The sequence below is a fragment of the Scyliorhinus canicula genome, chromosome 18 (assembly GCF_902713615.1).
Source record: "Scyliorhinus canicula chromosome 18, sScyCan1.1, whole genome shotgun sequence".
Lineage (NCBI taxonomy): Eukaryota > Metazoa > Chordata > Chondrichthyes > Carcharhiniformes > Scyliorhinidae > Scyliorhinus > Scyliorhinus canicula.
Window position 1 is genome coordinate 31,498,309 of NC_052163.1, and position 16,947 is coordinate 31,515,255.

The 16,947-nt window shown below is 46.5% G+C and overlaps 1 protein-coding gene across 8 annotated transcripts in view; it reads right to left on the reverse strand.

Moving 5' to 3' along the window:
* Positions 1-16,947, reverse strand: part of rbfox3a (RNA binding fox-1 homolog 3a) — a 1,730,437-nt gene that overhangs the window by 583,066 nt on the left and 1,130,424 nt on the right. The gene's annotated exons all lie outside the window — the stretch shown is intronic.

Below are 16,947 nucleotides of genomic sequence, written 5' to 3' on the forward strand. Positions count from 1 at the left end.
TCTTCATTCATTCCAATCGAGACCGTTTAATTGCATAACTCACTGAATTGCAGATCAGAGCCAATGTCTTACTGTTTATGCCAATAATAGTTTTGTTAATTATTTTATTCCCAAATAGCAGCGTCTTAGTCCCCAGGCCGTGCAGCAATATGCAAAATTATACCAATATAAACGTATTATAGATTTAAGGAAGCTTTGACTACATTGATTAAACCAACCCTCCCATTAAATGCACAGGAATACATGCTACTGCAGTATGTCTAGATTGCATGAAAATACATATTTTCTACTTTTTCTTGATTTTAATAAAGATTTTATTAAACATTATGCTCTCACAACTCATTTGGAAAATAAATCCTTCAATGACAATTTTCTTTAAACTCAATTATCTGTGTAGCTTAGCACTGCATCACTGACTCCACCTTAACATTGCAGTTTTACACCTTGGATATATACCTTATGTATTCCCTGGACTGCTCTGATTTGCTTTTTCAAACCAGGCTGGCATTCTAGCAGTTTGAGTTTCTTGTAATTCTTTCATGGCATGTAGGTGTCACTGGCAATGCCAGCACATTGCCCATCACTAATTGCCCTTTGAGAAAGTGGTGATGAGCCAGCCTCATAAGCTGCTGCAGCCCATCTGATATCTGTTGCAGTTTGGAACAACTGAATCACTTGCTGAGGCCATTTGAGAGCATATTGCTTGGTGTTTGGAGTCACACATGGGCTAGACTAGATAAGGATGGCAAATTTCCTTCCCCATAGGACATCAGTGAACCAGATGGGTTCTTTATGACAATTGATGATCATTCTCTGGTCATTATTGCTGAGACCACGGGCGGGATTTTCGCTACCAAGGTGGACAGCATGTAAAAAATGTGCCAAATCGTGACATTTCTGCACTGGAATTGGGGAAAGAGGTGCAGGTGCAGGATGAGGTTGGAAGCAAGGTTTAGGAGCACACAGCTAAGGGCAGGGGTATGCTGAGGCAGACTGGTTCGAAGGCCTGCCTCAATTCATTGGTCCAAGTTGTTTCAGAAGATTTTAACCCTCAAGGCTTCAACCCTCACATCACCTCACCCTCACCCACCCCATGGCCTTTCATACCTCCCCCCCATGAAACTCAATATCACCTCATGTCCTCAGCCAAACCCATGGCCTCCTCCCATACCTCAGTGGAAAGTCACCCCCATTCATCTCCATGATCCTTCATACTCCTCATGCCAACACAATGGAAATCACCCACGGGCAGACCTCAGGAGCTATGTGGGAATGGAAAAAAATCTTCTAAAAATCTACTGCAGCTCACTGTTCAGGGCTGATAGTGAAATTTTTCCCAATCATTATAGTATCACCTTTTAAATCTCATCTGATGGTTGATTTGTTCAATAAACAAACTTATGTTTATTCTCCTAATACTTTAATAGCCTCTATAAACTGTCGATCAAATTGTGAACTCAAAATTCCTTGTTCAGATAACTGTGCCGCTGCAAAGTTAACCAAGCATTCACAATGAATAACGCTTCTGGAAATCTTGACAAAGAACTCTATTGAAACGGCTCAGATGAATACGACCATGTGGTCTATCGATCAGAGCAGCCCAGCAGACTTTGTTTTGAATAATCACAGACAACTGTGGCCAGTTTTCTTTTGCAATGTAAAAAGCAAGGGATTTAAATAAATTCTCAGATCATGGCAGCTGCAGAGATCTCATCCATCCTTCAAAAATGTAATCTCCTCCATCAATTTGCAACTCCCACACTGTTGGTACAGCCCTTGGTTCAGCCAAAATGGGGTCTCTTTGGGCTCAGCACTCAGTTCAATTGTCTCTGCTACATTTAGGTTTCTCTCCTGTCTGATTCATGCCTTGCTCCCTTTCTGATACTGTTGATAATGGGATCCAATTGAAATTGGGGTAGGACGTCCACATCTGGGTCGATCAATGATTTTTAAAGGTTCGCAGTACCTTTCTCTGCAAAAATCCAGCTTTAGCTTTCAATTCCAGATTTGCGGCAGTTATTGCCTGGCATCCCAGTCAGACATTGATGCCTGGACAATGTGCCTGAACACTGCAGGAAGCAGGCCCAGGGGGTAATAGATGGCACGCATGTTGCGTTGCGCTCACCAGGCTGTCAGGGAGTGCCTTACATCCACAGGAAGGGGTTCCATTCCCTGAACGGCCAACCCGTGTGCAACCACCACATGAAGATCATGCACGCGTGTGCAAGCTTCACAGGGTATGTGCATGACAGCTACATCCTGGGGCTGTCGGACATCTCCAGCCTCTTCGAGGACTACCCTAGCATGGCCGGTGGGCTCTTTGGGAATAAGGGGTACCTGTTGAAGACCTGTCTAATGAAGCCGGTGCAGAGACTGGAGATTGATGAGGAGGCCCGATACAATGAGGCTCATGAGGCCAGCTGGTCTGTCATTGAGCAGTGAATTGGTCTCCTCAAAATGCGGTTCTGATGCCGTGATAGGGATGGGGAATATGGGGGGGGGGGGGGTGGGTTGGGGAGTTTGGGGGTGAAGGGGACTATGGGGGGGGAAGGGGATTATGGCAGGGGAAGGGAATATGGAGGGGATGGAAAGGATGGGGGGATGGGGAGTTTGGGGGTGAAAGGGAGTATAGGGAATATGGAGGGGATGGGGAGTAAGGGGGTTGATGGGTATTTTGGGGCTGAAGGGGAGTACGGGGGGGGAAGGTTATTTGGAGGGATGGGGAGTATGGGGGGGGCGGGTCGTATTGGGGGGGGGGGCGATGCGGAGTTTAAATTTTTTTTTTAGAATATCCAATTATTTTTTCCAATTAAGGGGCAATTTAGCGTGGCCAATCCACCTACCCTGCACATCTTTGGATTGTGGGGGTGAAACCCACGCAGACATGGGGAAAATGTACAAACTTCACACGGACAGTGACCCAGAGCCCGGATCGAACCTGGGACCTTGGCACCGTGAGACAGCAGCGCTAACCCACTGTGCCACCGTGCTGCCCTGGGATGGGGAGTTTGAGGGGGTGGGGAGTACGAGAGGGATGGGGAGTTCGGGAGGATGGGGAGTTCGGAGGGGTTGGGGAGTTGGGTGGAGAGGTGGAGAGTTGGGTGGGGGGTTGGCATGGGCAGAACTGTTGGACATGGGTGGGCCAGGGCACAAAACGGTGCTGGGCAGGGGTGATGCCAGGGGGCCGGTACCAACCCACCCGTGTGGCCCGGTGGAGGTCGTGGATCTTCTTACTGTCCTGGGTGCCGGCCCTCCTGGTGGCGCTCCCCGAACTGATGGCTGCTTCCACTTCCTTGCCGGCAGCACTGGCTGCCCTATGGTGGACAGACCCTCCGAGACCCTTGGGGGAACACGGCACCCCATTTGATTTTGATCGCCTCCAACAGTCTGATCAGTTTGGCATCCGCGAATCGTGGGGCTGGTCTCCTCGGCCACATGGCTGCGAGCTGTGTGGGCTTGACTGTGCAGGAGCGGTTTAAGTGCTGCTCTCCCTTGTTAGTGGGAGACTGGCAAGGGCAGTCGGCAAATCTGCGCAAACATATTTAAATGAGATGGACGGCTCATTTAAATATGCTAATATGGATCTCGCTCAGCAAGGACAAGATCCAAATCGCGACGTCCCATGGGGTTCGGTTAAATCTCTCTGGTCAGTCATTTGTGGCGTGAAGCCTGTAGGACCTCATTAAGTGAACCAATTAACATTTTATAGCGGAGAAGGCCTTGCTGGGCTGAGCTCGGGAAGCTCGCAGCAGTTCCCGCGCTCTACTACGCTTAGAAAACATTTCCATTAAATTGTGCCCTAAGTGTGGTTAGAAAGTGGTGGGAACTAGCTGACAGAGCCGGGGAGAAACTGGGAGTAACTCCCATCCAAACCCATCGGAGATTACATCCGGAAACCTTTCCGTTAAATCGTGCCCTCAGTCATTGAGAAAGGACGTACTGGCGCTGGAGGGTGTGCAGAGGAGATTCACTAGGTTAATCCCAGATCTGAAGGGGTTGGATTATGAGGAGAGGTTGAGTAGACTGGGACTGTACTCATTGGAATTTAGAAGGATGAGGGGGGATCTTATAGAAACATTTAAAATTATGAAGGGAATAGATAGGATAGATGCGGGCAGGTTGTTTCCACTGGCGGGTGAAAGCAGAACTAGGGGACATAGCCTCAAAATATGGGGAAGTAAATTTAGGACGGAGTTTAGGAGGAACTTCTTCACCCAAAGGGTTGTGAATCTATGGAATTCCTTGCCCAGTGAAGCAGTTGAGGCTCCTTCATTACATATTTTTAAGGTAAAGATAGATAGTTTTTTGAAGAATAAAGGGATTAAGGGTTATGGTGTTCGGGCCGGAAAGTGGAGCTGAGTCCACAAAAGATCAGCTATGATCTAATTGAATGGCGGAGCAGGCTCGAGGGGCCAGATGGCCTACTCCTGCTCCTAGTTCTTATGTTCTTATGTTCTTATTATTCTAGGCCTTGGGGAGTTTCTCCTTTGTCAAGGCCACACTTGGAAATGTTTTCTTCCCTGGGGATGTGAACTTGCCAGCCTGGTCAGCTCCTTAGGGTGCTCCCATCTCAAAATGAGCTAGAGGATCCCCCACACCCTCCACCCATGGGTAATGTCACCCGCTGCACACATGGGCATTACCCCATACCACCTCGAAGTGAGGACACCCTATTATGGGGAGACTGAGTGCCCCCCTTTTCAGGTCTCCCCACCCCCTTCTTTTCAGGCCCCCTTTTCAGTAACCCAATCATTAAAACCCCCCCCCCCCCCATCTTTTACGAGGCCCCTTCATACCCATCCTTCACTCCCCTACCCTTCAAAACCCCCCTCATACCCCCTTTCATGGGCAAGTACCCCCTCAGGCCCCAATGCTTGGCCATGCCATTCTGGTACTTGGGCATCCCAGCACTGTCACCCTAGCACTGCTCCTGCAAGCCTGGCAGTGCCACCAGTGCACCCTGGAAGTGTCAGGGTCACATTGCAAAGGTGCCAGGCTGCCAGTGCCTGAGGGAGAGCCAGGGGCCACCTTGTTCTGTCCCTGACCACTTGGGGGTCTCCAATATCCCGGGAAACCCCCAAGGTGCCATTACGCCTGGTCATGTTTGAGCGGACCAGTTCTAAATGGCGCCTGGTCGACGCCTTGCGAGGGAGGCTGTCAGTTCCCAAAAGGCAGGAGAATCTGGCGCAGACATATTTAAATGAGATGCGCAGCTCATTTAAATATGCTGATCTGGATCTCGCCCAGCAAGGAGAAGATCCAAATCGTGACGTTCCACAGAATTCGGTTAAATTTCGCAGGATATCTCGATCACTGCATGTGGTAGTGAGTTGCATATTCTCACCATTGCCTGAGTATCTTGGAGTGATCTTGGGTAATTCATTCCCACCACAAAGTATTTTGAGTTAATCCTAGAATTCCTCATTGATTTTATTAATGTACATTTTATTTTTATAGCCACTAGTCTTGGACTCTGCCACTTACTTATCAAACCCCCTTGTAAGACCTCTATCAAGTGACATAGAACATAGAACATAGAAAAATACATCACAGAACAGGCCCTTCGGCCCACTATGTTGTGCCAAACTTTTGTCCTAGATTAAGAACAAATTAATCTACACCCCATCATTCTACCGTAATCCATGTACCCATCCAATAGCCGCTTGAAGGTCTCTAATGTTTCCAACTCAACTACTTCCACAGGCAGTGCATTCCATGCCCCCACTTCTCTCTGGGTAAAGAACCTACACCTCTGACATCCCCCCTATATCTTCTACCATTCACCTTAAATTTATGTCCCCTTGTAATGGTTTGTTCCACCTGGGGAAAAAGTCTCTGTCTACTCTATCTATTCCCCTGATCATCTTATAAACCTCCATCAAGTCGCCCCTCATCTTTCGCCGTTCTAATGAGATATGGTCAAGCACCCTCAACCTTTCCTCGTATGACCTACTCTCCATTCCAGGCAACATCCTGGTAAATCTCCTTTGCACCTTTACCAAAGCTTCCACATCCTTCCTAAAATGAGGTGACCAGAACTGCACACAGTACTCCAAATGTGGCCTTACCAAGGTTTTGTACAGCTGCATCATCACCTCACGGCTCTTAAATTCAATCCCTCTGCTAATGAATGCGAGCACACCATAGGCCTTCTTCACAGCTCTATCCACTTGAGTGGCAACTTTCAAAGATCTATGAACATAGACCCCAAGATCTGTCTGCTCCTCTACATTGCCAAGAACCCTACCGTTAACCCTGTATTCCGCATTCATATTTGTCCTTCCAAAATGGACAACCTCACACTTTTCAGTGTTAAACTCCATCTGCAACTTCTCAGCCCAACTCTGCATCCTATCTATGTCTCTTTGCAGCTGACAACAGCCCTCCTCACTATCCACAACTCCACTAATCTTCGTATCGTCTGCAAATTTACTGACCCACCCTTCAACTCCCTCATCCAAGTCATTAATGAAAATCACAGACAGCAAAGGACCCAGAACTGATCCCTGCGGTACGCTACTGGTAACTGGGCTCCAGGCTGAATATTTGCCATCCACCACCACTCCCTGACTTCTATCAGTTAGCTAGTTCGTTATCCAACAGGCCAAATTTGCCACTATCCCATGCCTCCTTACTTTCTGCATAAGCCGACCATGGGGAACCTTATCAAATGCCTTACTAAAATCTATGTACACCACATCCACTGCTTTACCTTCATCCACGTGCTTGGTCACCTCCTCAAAGAATTCAATAAGACTTGTGAGGCAAGACCTACCCCTCACAAATCCGTGCTGACTATCCCTAATCAAGCATTGTCTTTCCAGATGCTCAGAAATCCTATCCTTCAGTACCCTTTCCATTACTTTGCCTACCACTGAAGTAAGACTAATTGGCCTGTAATTCCAAGGGTTATCCCTATTCCATTTTTTGAACAGAGGCACGACATTTGCCACTCTCCAATCCCCTGGTACCACTCCTGGTGACAGTAAGGACGAAAAGATCATTGCCAACGGCTCTGTAATTTCATCTCTTGCTTCTCATAGAATCCTTGGATATATCCCGTCAGGCCCGGAGGACTTGTCTATCCTCAAGTTTTTCAAAATGCCCAACACAACTTCCTTCCTAACAAGTATCTCCTCGAGCTTGCCAGTTCTCTCCAACAATATGGCCCCTCTCATTCGTAAATACTGAAGAAAAGTATTCGTTCAAGACCTCTCCTATCTCTTCTGACTCATTACGCAATCTCCCGCTACTGTCCTTGATCAGACCCACCCTCGCTCTAGTCATTCTCATATTTCTCACATATGTGTAAAAGGCCTTGGGGTTTTCCTTGATTCTACCCACCAAAGATTTTTCATGGGCCTCTCTTAGCTCTCCTAATCCCTTCCTTCAGTTCCTACCTGGCTATCTTGTATCCCTCAAGCGCCCTGTCTGAACCTTGTTTCCACAGCCTGACATAAGTATCTTTCTTCCTTTTAACAAGACATTCAACCTCTCTTGTCAACCATGGTTCCCTCACTCGACCATCTCTTCCCTGCCTGACAGGGACATACATATCAAGGGCACGTAGTATCTGTTCCTTGAACAAGTTCCACATTTCAATTGTGTCCTTCCCTGACAGCCTATGTTCCCAACTTATGCACTTCAGTTCTTGTCTGACAACAATGTATTTATCTTCCCCCAATTGTAAACCTTGCCCTGTTGCATGCACCTATCCCTCTCCATTACTAAAGTGAAAGTCACAGAATTGTGGTCACTATCTCCAAAATGCTCCCCCACTAACAAATCTATCACTTGGCCTGGTTCATTACCAAGTACCAAATCCAATATGGCCTCCCCTCTGGTCGGACAATCTACATACTGTGTTAGAAAAGCTTCCTGGACACACTGCACAAACACCACCCCATCCAAACTATTTGATCTAAAGAGTTTCCACTCAATATTTGGGAAGTTGACGTCACCCATGACTAGTACCCTGTGACTTCTGCACCTTTCCAAAATCTGTTTCCCAATCTGTTCCTCCACACCTCTGCTGCTATTGGGGAGCCTATAGAAAACTCCCAACAAGGTGACTGCTCCTTTCCTATTTCTGACTTTAACCCATACTGCCTCAGTAGACAGATCCTCCTCAAACTGCCTTTCTGCAGCTGTTATACTATCTCTAATGAACAATGCAACCCCCCCCCCCCCCCCACCTCTTTTACAACCCTCCCTAATCTTATTGAAACATCTATAACCAGGAACCTTCAACAACCATTTCTGCCCCTCTTCTATCCAAGCTTCCATGATGGCCACCACATCATAGTCCCAAGTACCCATGCCTTAAGTTCACCCACCTTATTCCTGATGCTTCTTGCGTTGAAGTATACACACTTCAACCCATCTCCGTGCCTGCAAGTACTCTCCTTTGTCAGTGTTATCTTCCCTACTGCCTCACTATTCGCTTTGACATCCTGAACATCGGCTACCTTAGTTGATCGACTACAAGTCCGGTTCCCATTCCCCTGCCAAATTAGTTTAAACCCTCCTGAAGAGTACTAGAAAACCTCCCTCCCAAGATATTGGTGCCCCTCTGATTCGGATGCAACCCGTCCTGCTTGTACAGGTCCCACCTTCCCCAGAATGCGCTCCATTTATCCAAATACCTGAAGCCCTCCCTCCTACACCATTCCTGCAGCCGCGTGTTCAACTGCTCTCTCTCCCTATTCCTAGCCTCGCTGTCACGTGGCACCGGCAACAAACCAGAGATGACAACTCTGTCTGTCCTGGCCTTTAACTTCCAGCCTAACTCCCTAAACTCGTTTATTACATCCACACCCCTTTTCCTACCTACACCGTTGGTACCAATGTGCACCACGACTTCTGGCTACTCACCCTCCCCCTTAAAGATCCTGAAGACACGATCCGAGACATCCCTGGCCCTGGCACACGGGAGGCAACATACCTTCCGGGAGTCTCGCTCGCGACCACAGAATCTCCTATCTATTCCCCTAACCATTGAGTCTCCTATCACTATTGCTTTTCTATTCTCCCTCCTTCCCTTCTGAGCCCAAGAGCCAGACTCAGTGCCAGAGACCTGGCCGCTAGGGCCTTCCCCCGGTAGGTCATCCCCCCCCCCAACAGCATCAAAAATGGTATACTTGTTTTGAAGAGGAATGGCCATGAGGGATCCCTGCACTGTTTTCCCATCCGTTTCCTTTCCCCTGACTGTAACCCAGCTACTCTTGTCCTGTACCTTGTGTGTGGCTACCTCCCTGTAACTCTTCTCTATTACCCCCTCTGCCTCCCAGATGATCCGAAGTTCATCCAGCTCCAGCTCCAGTTCCCTAACATGGTCTCTGAGGAGCTGGAGTTGGGTACACTTCCCACAGGTATAGTCAGCAGGTACACCAGTGGTATCCCTCACCACCCACATCCTACAGGAGGAGCATGCAACTGCCCTAGCCTCCATCCCCTCTTACCTTACAGAATTCTTACAGAATATAGCTGCCTTGTGGACCAACTGGAACTCCGCCCTCCGACTCTGCTACCAGTCAGCTACACTCTCTGTAAACTCCCGGCTCCCTTCACGCTATTTGAGGAAATGTAGGAAATGAAATGAAAAGGAGCACCTTACTCCCGCCTCACCTAACTCCCTCAGTCACCAAACTCTCACTATAGCACTTAAATGCACCCAGATTCAGCACTCACTCAGTCACCAAAATCTCACTATAGCACTCAAATTCAGCACTCAAATGCACCCAAATTCAGCACTCCCTCAGTCACCAAACACTCACTATAGCACTCAAATGCACCCAAATTCAGCACTCAGTGCAAACAAAGTCTGCACTGTAACTTGCTCAGATTTATACTGTGACTCTAACCTCTGAAAACTGGCCTAATCCAATTAACTAATTAACAAGCTCCAGCTGCAAGTAGTTACAAGTAGAACCTTTGTTTAAAGCTGATTGAAAATTCACCTTCTTCTCAACCAAACAGCAAATCTTAAGTCTTTTATTTAGTTAATTAAAAGACTAGACTTTAGATAAAAATTAAAAATAAACCCTTAATATCCCTCAGTCACCAACCTCTCACTATAGCACTCAAATGCACCCAAATTCACCACTCAGTGCAAACAAAAGACTCAGTGCAAACAAAGAGTCCCAGCCTCTTTAGTCTTCCCTTCACTCTCACTTCTGATGATATCCTTTCATTTTTAGCACTCTCCAAAGCTTTTGCATAAATTTGTAATATGGAGACTTTGCCAGCACTCTAAGTGTAGTTGCTTTACACCTAAGGCCAATGTCAAACCAACTCTTCAAACTTGAAAAAGGTTGTTCTCTGCACTTTGATGTGTGTTTTAGCAGATCACTGTTCATTATTTATAAGATTTGTCAGTACGTAAAAATAAAACTTATTTTAAGAACATAAAAATAGGAGGAAAAGGTCATCAGGCCCCTTGAGCCTGCATCCCGTCCCTGCCAATTTTGACAGGCCCGTTGCCATTTTACCTTCAATTGAGCACTGATTTGCAGCAGGTGGTACTTCCATCCGCACTTGGGGAACTGTTGACCAATCGGATTGTTCTCCAGTCCCTCCAGGCACAGCACTGCAGTGGCCGGAAGAGGTACTGCAGCACCACGTTTGCGTGCAGGTCCTGGGACCGCACCTCAGATAAGTACCAGTGTCGAGGGGAGGGGAGGGGAGGGGAGGGGAGGGGAGGGCCCTTAGGAAGTTGGGACAGGTTGGGGGGTTGGAAATGATCTCAGTGTCAAGAGGTTAGCCGGTGTGGAAGGGAAAGATAGAGTTCACACGCCCCTGAGGGGAAGGAGCCACCAGTCTGAAAGGGCCTTCTGAATGATGCAACGCCACACCCCCCCCCCCCCCCACCCCCCCCCCCCCCACCCCCACCCACTTCCTGCCTCAGGCCGAGGGTCACAACTTTTCCAGCTTCCCACCCTCAGTCATTGGGTGCCCGCTAACCTAGAAAATTGATGTTGGGTGGGAAAAGGCCACTTAAGGGCCTTAATTGAGGCATGTGCGAGCTTCTGGTCTGAGGCCCTACTACCCCTCTATAAAATCCCGCCTGGGTCGGGGCGGGTGGGATTCAGAGAGAATCCTGTTCATGCAATTTTACGCTCGCCCACCCCACCACCACCGCAGGACCTGGTTCCTCCATAGTGAATTTACTTTTTGTGGTGAGTCATTGCTATTTTACACCAGTTATTGCCCTATAAAATACACAGGGTCATGAAATTCAATTTTCAAGAGCTCGTTGGATTATCGGAATTCTTTCAGATACCAGCCGATCTCTCGCATCTGATTGTTTTAACTCATACCATGTTGAAACATTTCCATTAAAGGATTTCATTTTCGATAAAATATTCAAAGATTCAAACATAAAATATTCAAACAGGATGCTAATGCAGCTGATGTGTAAAGGTAAATTTCAAGGCGTCCATCAGAATACCTAAGTTTCCCCAATATCTACACTTGAGCATGTGTTCCTCACCACATTCCAACCCTCTCAATGATCCAAGATTTTCACAGAAGCAATTGGCACCTGGAAAGTGCAAGGAAGAAACTCTTATTATGTTTGCCGATGGACTCTTAGGACTCGCGTAGTGGTTGGAGAGGCCTTTATTCAAAGCACTGGCACTGGGAAGGGGTGGGTTTGGGAGGGGGGGGGGGCACGGAGAGCTACCTTGTCGGTGGCCACTCTCCCCGCCTCTCCCATTTCTTCTAATCTTCCCTAACTCCCCTGTCCCTGGCAGCGGTAATGGCACAGACAGCTGCCAGCCTCTAATTGGCTGGCAGCTCCTGGGTAACTGGTGGGATTCCCTTCAACAACATCTTCAGAACTCTACCACCCAGAAGGACACATGTCGACACATGGAATCACCACCACCTGCAATTTCTCCTTCAAACCACACACTGTCCTGACTTGGAACTATGTCATCATTCCTTCATCATCAGTGGGTTAAAATTCAAGAACTCTCTTCCTAATAGCACTGTGGGTGAACCTACTGGGCGGCACAGTGGTTAGCACTGTTGCATAACAGTGCCAGGGACCCGGGTTCGATTCCCTGCTTGGGTCACTGTCTGTACGGAATCTGCACGTTCTCCCCGTGTCTGAGTGTGTTTCCTCCGGGTGCTCCGGTTTCCTCGCACAAGCCCAGAAAGACATGTGAATTGGGTGAATTGGGCGTTCTGAATTCTCCCTCAGGTGTACCCGAACAGACGCCGGAATGTGGCGACTAGGGGATTTCCACAGTAACTTAACTGCAGTGTTAATGTGAGCCTACTTGTGACACTAATAAAGATTATTATTACACCACATGGACTACAGCGGTTCAAGAAAACAACTCACCACCACCGTCTCAAGGGCAATTAGGGATGGGCAATAATTGCTGCCTAGTCAGCACAGCCCACATCGCATGACTGAAAAATAAAACAAATTCTAACAATGGAGTTTTTAATCATGGGGACGGCTCACTACAGGCCAAAATGTCTGATGGGCACTTAATACACCTGACATTCCCTAAAGGAGGCGATATGCGACACTTGTTATTCCTCAAGCAGGTGGGTGAGACCCCGGTCACCTGGATTAAACACTGGCCATAAACTGCCTTTGTAAATGCCACCTGATCGAGTGTTTTAGCAAATAATTAGCCTTCCTCGATCCACATCTTGAGAACTTTTAAAAAATAAATTTAGAGTACCCAATTAATTTTTTTCAATTAAGGGGCCATTTTGCATGGCCAATCCACCTAGCCTGCACATCTTTGGGTTGTGAGAGCAATACCCATGCAAACACGGGGAGAATGTGCAAACTCCACATGGACAGTGACCCAGAGCCGGGATCGAACCTGGGACCTCGGCAACGTGAGGCAGCAGGGCTAACCCACTGCGCCACCGGGCTGCCTTGAGAACATTTTTTATTGACCAACTGTCCTTTTGCTCTGACTCCTTTACCCTTCAAGATTGCCATCACCCCATTCTTCTCAAAAAATATACTAATAATCAGTCTGTCCTCTCCAATTACTGCCCTATGTGTGCACATCTCTCATTCTTTGAGCTTCAATCTATTTTCTACCTTGCCAACATTACTAAGGGGATACTAGTCAAAGGCAACAATTATTCTTTGTGAATAAACAATGGTGGACTACACTCTTCATCTGCTTCCCTTCTCCATGACACTTTTTCTTCTCATTCATGTTGGAACTCACAAACATTTAATGTACATGCGTTTGAGAAGGTGGTGGTACTATGCGTATGAGAAGGTAGTGGTTCTATTAGTTTGATACAACTAGTCACCACTTGGGTGTCAACCGCTCGTGGGACTACTAGAGTCACAGATGTTTGGGTATCCTTCCTAAAGGACATGTTTTTACAGCAACCCAGCAGCTTAGTGCTCACGTTTATTTACTTTTTTAAATTAAAAATAATTCAAACCACCATGGTGGAATTTTAATATGCATTTTTGGCATCATTAGTCCAGGCCTCTCGTCCAGCAACCCATCATACAATAGTTGATCATTTCACTTTCTTTGATGGTGAAATCTTTCACGACACTTCCCTAGCTTGGTTCTATTCATATCTTTCCCAACAAATCCCACAAATCACTTGTATTGGGTTCTCTTTCTACCTGTGCACTTATTGTCAGTCGGCACCAGAGCTTCATCCTCGGACACCCTTCATTTCCTTGTTGACCAATGACATCGGAGCAGAAGTCGGCCTTTTGGCCCCATGAGTCTGCTCCACCATTTAACTAGATCATGACTGATGGTCCACCTCAATGCCATCTTCCATATCCCATCGTGTCATTGGCATCTCAAAATCTATCAACCTTTGACATGACCTATGCTCATGACACCTCGCTAAAGCTTTCTCCCCTGTTACTTTTGGCTGCTTGACCACCATTTGATTTTCAACTTGTTGAGTCAGCATCAAGTTTCAGAGGAACAAGAACTTCTTTCAATTCAACACCAACGACAGAGTAACTCTATTCAGTTTGTGAGGGGATTAAGAACTCACACTGTATATTTTTCGAAAATACACATAGATAACACAGATGTTTTATTTTTTTTTAAACTGTGAAAGGCCCTTTAAAATGGCTGGATATATGTCTGTCTGTGACCCCTGAACAAAAGGAGCTACTTGGCAGTATCAGAGAAACGTGTACCTCGTTATCTCCGAAGAGACACAAAAGACCCACCTATGGGCTGCACAGCCCAAATTCAAAGAGAGCTTTACAAAGACCATCTGCATTTCAGAACTCAAGTTAGCCTACTCATCTCCTAGGACAAAATGTCCCACAATCTTCCTTTCAATTCTCAATGGTTAAACAATCTCGGGACCCAGATGAGGGATACACACCCTTCCTCAAAGGCAGTGTGAAAAGTTGGAGTCATGTGACATGTACCGCTCGTTTGTGGGACCAGTAATATTGTGTTGTGCAACTGGAAAGTCTGTCTGCCATTTTACCCTCCTATAAGCAGCCTCAAAGAAAAGGAGCTCATCCCAGGTTGAATATTTGGCCCCATCTACACTGCTTCTTCTGGAACTTCTTTCAAAATGTAAATATTGTGACAATCCCCAAGGACCATAGGCTGCTCTCCCCTTTGAGAGAGAGCTGACTGATGAGGATTTAACCTGAGGGACAATATTGTGAAGGTGGGACCTTCAAAAATAGCCTCAGCCAGTACGGGAATTGAATTTGTGCTGCTGCCATCGCTCCACATCATGAACCAGCCATACAGCCGGCTGAGCTAACCGACCCTCCAAATCAAAGTGAAGGTTGTGGCCAGAGGAACTTCTTTAACATCGCCTATAAGACGGATTCATCTCTGCATACCTATCTCACCATGTGAAGTCAACACCACCGTAAAAGGTGAACTATACAGCATTGGTTTTCAATCCACTGACCTCTGTGAACGAATTCTTCATTGGAGTTTGATTTAGGACTCTGGAACCCATATGAAACAATATTTCCTTTCTCTGTGATCTCTGCATTCTAAACCTTCCTTGTTTCCATCCCTGTTCTACTGTATGATCACAAAGGATCTTCCTTCCCACATTTTGAGCGTGTGCAAATGAAGTAATCCTTTGAGTTCATCCTGTTTCATGTTTGCTGTAGGGTTATTGCTCAGAATTGGATTGTACCAGAACTGAAGGATTGGGAAATAAGCCACCACTCATCAAGGGGGACATAAATGTAAACATCTTTCTGTTTGCGGATGGGTGGCCAGATGAGCTACTTAAATTAACCTCCCCTCCTGTTCACAACAAGGCCTTGTCTGAAACTCCACACCTCAGCCCCCACTTCTACTCCAGCACTCCATCAATCTGACTGGTTGCTCAGTCAGAAAACAATGTATAACCCAGAGTCCTGTTTGGCATTAAGCTGAACTGCATCCTAACCACCACCAAGACTGTCCACTTCCACTTCTCTGCCATTACTTCCTCTCATTGAAACCCTGAACCATGCGCTACTCCCACCAATTTAATTATGCCAATAGTCTACTTACTGACATTCCGAATTCTGCCCTTAAATTAATATCCACCCAAAACTCATTTGCTTGCAACCTATCCTGCACGAAGTATACCTACTTCATTATCCCTGCCAAGCCTACCATCCATTCAAAGAGGCTTTCATCCTCCCTACTTCTGCAAAAGACTCCTGTCCCAGATTCCAGTTTACACCTGACCTTCTTCACATTCGGACCCACTTTGCATCGTTCGTTCTTGCTCCACTCTCTTTCCTGACCACATTCTGGAATCCTCTACTGAAATCCTTTCCACAGTACGATACACGTTTCTCTCTTTTTTTCAAAAAACAACTCTTGAACACTGACTCCTTCAATCATACCACACTCGGAACTCATGTGCAGCAGGACCGCGTCTTGCTCAACAGGTTTGTCTCATCTGCGAAGCACTTCAATATGCTCTTTATTAACATTACCATACAAGTGCAAGGTACGGTTGGTGTTGATAGATTTAAAACCACACACCAAGAATTTGGATTTTCCTACCACTTGCAGACTGAAAATACTTAAGAATCATAAATTTTCTACAAATTGCATGTGCTGCAGAAACATCAGACATAAGGGTTTTAGCGTATGCTTGGTGATATTATTATTTGTCTTTCAGTGAGTGTATGAAAATCAATCAATGAATGGGCTGTCTGCAATAGAATATTACTACCCACAGGTAGATCTTGTAATAGGCAATTCCTTTCTACAAATACATCACGTTGTCAGAATAGGAAGATAATCGAGCTCAGGCCACCCTTTCACACAAATATGTGGTCCATGCTCACGTAGAAATGAGTGATTCACAGGAATTTGCTGGTGTGAGCCGCAGCTCTCAGCCGATTATCAGGAAACATGGTAGGAAGTGGCCCTGCAGTTTATCTGTGACCTCAGTTAGGGTGCTTTGTGCACGAACACCAGATTGATGCAGCAGTGCAAAAAGGCAATTTTGATTTGAGATAGAAGTGCTGTAATGAAGTGTGCATATTGTGAAATTATGTTTCATAGTAATGAAAATGTTTTCACTTAATAAATTATATACCATTATGTCTCCAAAATTATGAGGGGCATAGACAGAGTGGATAGTCAGAGGCTTTTCCCCAGGGTAGAGGGATCAATTACTAGGGTGCATAGATTTAAACCTTGCGAGGGGCAAGGTTTAGAGAAGATGTACGAGGCAAATTTTTTACACAGACGGTAGTGGGTGCCTGTAACCTGCTGCAGGCGAAGGTGGTGGAAGCAGGGACGATAGTGACATTTCAGGGGCATCTTGACAAATACATGAATAGGATGGAAATAGAGGGATATGGACCCAGGAAGTGTAGAAGATTGTAGTTTAGTCGGGCAGCATGGTCGGCATGGGCTTGGAGGGTCGAAGGGCCTGTTCCTGTCCTGTACTTTTCTTTGTTCTTTGTTCATTTATCAACCAAACTTT